This window comes from Acyrthosiphon pisum, chromosome A2, assembly GCF_005508785.2.
Source record: "Acyrthosiphon pisum isolate AL4f chromosome A2, pea_aphid_22Mar2018_4r6ur, whole genome shotgun sequence".
Lineage (NCBI taxonomy): Eukaryota > Metazoa > Arthropoda > Insecta > Hemiptera > Aphididae > Acyrthosiphon > Acyrthosiphon pisum.
The window spans coordinates 43,445,570-43,450,938 of NC_042495.1; the positions used below are offsets into that span (position 1 = coordinate 43,445,570).

Here is a 5,369-nt window from a genome sequence, read left to right on the forward strand (position 1 = left end):
GGCAGTCGAGTGGCATTAAAATAATGCATCATCGTGGTCTGTTTTAACAAAATGTTCATAAATAAATACTATAACTAAACGATTAAAAAACGAATTAATTATTTTTTTTTAGGGGGGAGGGGCGTACAAATATTGTTGACCCAGAGCGCAAAAATTGTAAATACGGCCCTGGACGCATGCGTTTTGTTAATGTTGCGCGTGGGCCAGAAAGAGAAAACGAATAGTGCGCTGACATCCTTTTAAATAACGGGTCGATGGGCAACTATACTATCTTAAATCGTGTTCTACTGATGATTAGACGGGTTCCACCCTATGTCGAGAAGGATAGGTACTCGGATTACTATCATTAGCTTGTATATATTTCCCCATTTCGTATATGTTTTGCTCTAAGTAAAGTATATTTGAATATATTTGATAGTATTAGTAGAAGCTGTACTCACCAGCGTATAAAGTTTCAATAACAAAATTAATTTATTGGAAAAAATAACCTAATCAATATAAAACTATATTTATACAATCGGAAGTTACAAATTATTTCCACAGAGCGTGTTTTGTTAATTTGCTTCACTAACATCACGTTTTAATACATTTTGACTGTTGATTATTTTAATTTATAACACATACGAGTATGTTATTAATTTAGGGCTATTTATTTATACCCCAAAAAATGCACTTAAAATACCTATTTACATTATAGAATAAAAATCTTTTTTGAAATTCAGTCGTTGATTCAAATTGAAATACAAATTTAAAAATATTTTTTCGTTATACTCCTAGAGATGAGTTAAAAATGACCTAAAAAAATGTTATCTAAGACATATTTGTAGTTAGGAAAGCAGCGTGTCAAGAATTCCAAAAAAATAAGAAGAAAATGGATTGGAATTCGAAACTTCTTTAAAATTGTTTTAAAAATTAAATTTAAAAAGTTTAAATTCGTTTATTTTTATTCGTGTGAATTGTGCACAATTCCATGCTAATACATTTGTAATGCTGTTACTAAATATTAGAATTTTACTCATACTATATTATACTATATTCCAACTACATTCAATAAATGTGTTAAATAAGAAAAATGTATTTAGAAAATATGATACAATTGTGGTTAGATGATAAAAAGTGCAATATTATTCCAAATTCTATGGGTGGAATAATTACTAATAGCAGTTGCCAGTAGACTTACTACCTAAATTGATTAGTCCTTTTAAGTTGTATTATAAATAGACAATAGTACTTACGAAGACGCTACCACGCACGATTAAAGATAGTATGATTGCCCAACGAACTATGATAAGAAACAATTTAATGATGCTCATAGTTTCTTTTATTATCAACGGTACTCTAGAAGCTTTTACTAGAGCTGATAGCGTAAAAATTAAGTACTAGCCACTAGTAGGCATACAAATTATATTATTATTATTATTTATATTTATATTAATTATATTATTCAATATTTAAACGCTTGGAGCGCCAATGCTCGGTTCCGCTAATCGTTGTGATAACAAGGAAACTCGGATCAACACTTTATTATGGTTCGTTGTGCAACCATACTATCTGTAATCGTGCTACCACGTAGCGTTGTATCTCCGTCTTACAAACGCATAACATAGCAGCAAAATGTACGTTTTGAAAAATCCATTTAACTCTGTTTTGCTTAAAGGGTATAAATAATACTAAAAAATTGTATGAACATGTATTTTTATATTTTAAATAATATGGTTTATTGAGCGGATCGAGATACACATATTATCAATATTGTAGAAGATAAGTTTATCTATGCCTGTTTAAAAGTCAATTTTCGATATTTTAATTGCCAAACTCAATAATTGAAATTCAACAAGTAAAATATCACAAGTTTTGAGTTAAATATTGAGACATTGAAAATAAAATATCGAAAATCGACTCATATACAAGCCTAGATAAACTTCTTCTCTTCAATTTGTAAAATAGGTGTTCATACTGTATTACTGTAATGTCACTCAGTAAGCTGAATTATTGCAAATACGAAATTAAGTTAGGTACAGTGTTTCAGTAAAATCACAGAATATAACAATTAAAATTGTAAAATGGTAAAATTCACATTTGTAATATTGCGTGTAAAGTGCTGCATACTGACATGTGCGTAGGGTGCGGGTGCGCTCGGCTATTTATTTTATACAGTCACTCACACTATAAATAGGAACACATTTAAACGAACGCATGCTAACAATTAGGAAATTGCTACATTGAACTCCTTAGAAACAGTCGGTATTCATAACCCTTGATCCCTTGATGATGTTAGCACACTATTTGTTTTCTCTCTATGGTTCACGCGCAACACAGACAAAACGCATTAACGCAGAATCATTTTTTTTTTAATGTTTTTAAGAAATCTTTTTTAAAAAATGTTGGTGAATAATATTTTTGAGGGAATGACATATCGATTTTATATTTTATTGTTATTTGACTTTATATTCGACTTTCAAAATAGACAAAAAAATGTTTTAATTAAAAATAATTATAAAATAATTATAATATTATATTATGTATTTTATGTTGTGTACAATGTACAGTAATTTTAGTATTAATTATTAATAAAAATCTATATTCTATTCGAGTATTTAAAAAAAATATATGTAGGGGGGTCGCTAAAAAATTGAAACTCAAAAAAGGGGTCGCCACAGTAAAAAGGTTGAGAAACACTGATCTAAACTTCGAATAGGTACTTATAAAGTAAATAATTACTTATCCAAAGTTTAATTTTAATGTATCAAAATAGGTATTCTATATAATATTTTGTTTCATTTGTATATTTATATGGTATTAATAAATTATAATGATGATGATTTTTGATAAAGTAATCACTTTGTATATGAAAATTACACAGATATATACAATAACTAGATAGCCGACTCCATATACAACAACATTATTGAATTATGATGTCCAACGTCATTTGTCACTTGGGCAATGTTTACAAATTTTTATCATTTTTTAATCGTTTTGATTGGCAACGGGCTTGTTTGATATGAAATGTTGTTTATTATCATATTACCTTTCTAACGATTAATAAACATTGTCCAAGTTGTACATGGCTACCAGCATCTTTGATAAGATGTTATAAGTAAGTTATTATATGTATATATCTGTAGAAAATTATTATAAATTTATTAGTATTAAAATAGAAAATATGAGCCAACATTATATTGTAAAAAAACACACTTTTATAATTTATTCATAATATATCCGAAATAAGATATATTACTTAATAAAATTTGGAGATGGTGAACATATTAAAATAAGCGGTCTACCTATTTTCTTAAAATAAAATATGCCAAAAATAAATGACTATAAACATACATACATTGTTATAAAACTAAATCAGGTGGTTAAAATTATACCTCTATAAATATATATATATATATAAGAGCAGTATACCCACAATACAATAATGAAATTCATTAGCATGATCAAAGTAAAATAAATGAATGTTATACACTTTTACCTTTTATGAATTAATTACAATATAGTGGTTAATTTTGATATAATACCTTATTTTTTTTTTAAAATGGTTTATACATTAAATAAAAATATCTCAATCCAAAGTCATTGAAAAATTAATTCCTAGAGAACAGGGCAATAATTATCATGCATTATAAGCTCGATTATGAGTAATTTTTTTTTTGAATAGCTGTATCTCATCACTCCCTAGAACTGGCAGTTGAGGCCTTAAAGGAACATGATGCTTAAGTCTAAATCTACAAATTCCTTAAGGACGTCACACCCGCATGAGTTGTTTCCGTCTTATACACGTACGACATGGACAAAACGTGTTTACAGTCTGAGTAGAACTCGCTCAATTTTGGTTCTATAGTAAAAATACCTATTATAAAATTGAATTGTGACAATACTTCTGGGGCCAAGACGTAGCGTTTTTTTAAAAAAAATATAAACTTTAAAAAGTTTAAGGTATTTTTAAAATGTTGAAATATTTTCTATTTCTAAACAATATAATGAACATTATAATACTTATTATAAGGTAAAACGAAAAAACTCAAATTTAACAATTTTAATGCATTCACTTATTATTGAAGAAGATTGTATTCCACATCTAGAATTTTTAATTAAGCATTTGATAATTTGTAATTTTTTTAGAATTTTAATTGGTGTTCAAAAAATATGAAACATGTTAGAAGTGAAAAATCAAAAAAAAAAAATTAAAAATTCTTAATAATATTAAAAATATTATATTAAATTAAAATACAATTATATTATGACGATAGTAAGTAAGAACATTACTGGTTTAGACTTCTAGTATTATTTGTAGGTATATACTTTGTCCATAATAAATAAACTCATATTCATCATTTAAGTTTTTTTTTATCATGTAATATTGGGATTGTTATTGAATATACAAAATATATCTATGAAAAAAATAGTTATAAAAATATTGTAAGACTTAGAATTAAATGATTTTTTTTGAAAAAAAAGTGAAGTAAATATTACCTAAGTTAAATATTTACGATGTAATTTAATGACGAGACCTATCTTAACCCATTTTAATGAAATATATAACGGTCAGCTTAAAACTATATTATGATATAATATAAAATATGTGTAGTAAACCTTACGTCCTACAAATTAAAATAAAATTATAAAAATACAATGATTACTTATTAAAGCAATACATTTAGGTCTCTAGGACCGATGACAAATTAATTGCATGAAATATATAGAAAATAATAATATATTTATTTTATTATATTATATGGTATGCGCTATAATCACGATTAAAGATATAAGATATATTATATCTTTAATCGTGGCTATTATATTACTTCTTATCTCAAATATCCAAGAACGAACAGTAGTCAGTGGACTCTAAACTAGAGACGATTATCGGCGTTCCTGTCTATTTTTAATATTTACTATTTTATTTCAATAATAATAATTTAATTTCCAATCATGACACTACATCATGACACATCATTGAGTTATTGTGCTATTAATTAACTAGTTTTCATTATGCCCATTGACGTAGGCTGTCTATGTATATTTAATCAATGTTATTAATTTAGTACTATGTACTAAAAAAAATCATTGAAACTTTTCTACTTTATGGGACACCTCTTTTTGGGGGAGACGTCAGTGATGACCGCGTTGCCACTCGCGACAAAAAATCTAAAATATCCGTCTACTTGGTATCATAGGCGTAGTTAGGGGGGCTTAGCCCCCCACGATTCGTTACATGTCCGCCACTGGAAGGACTAAAGCCCCCCCAAAAAAACAATCCTACGCCTGTGATCACGATGTAAATAATACAGTGTACACTCGGCGTCGAAAAGTGAGTCGTATTTTAACGGCACCAAATCGTGTTTTATTAAGGGTATTCG

General features: G+C 27.4%; 1 protein-coding gene across 1 annotated transcript in view; it reads right to left on the reverse strand.

Annotated features, from left to right (window-relative positions):
• Window positions 1–5,369, reverse strand: part of LOC100162526 (putative mediator of RNA polymerase II transcription subunit 26) — a 51,221-nt gene that overhangs the window by 28,068 nt on the left and 17,784 nt on the right. The gene's annotated exons all lie outside the window — the stretch shown is intronic.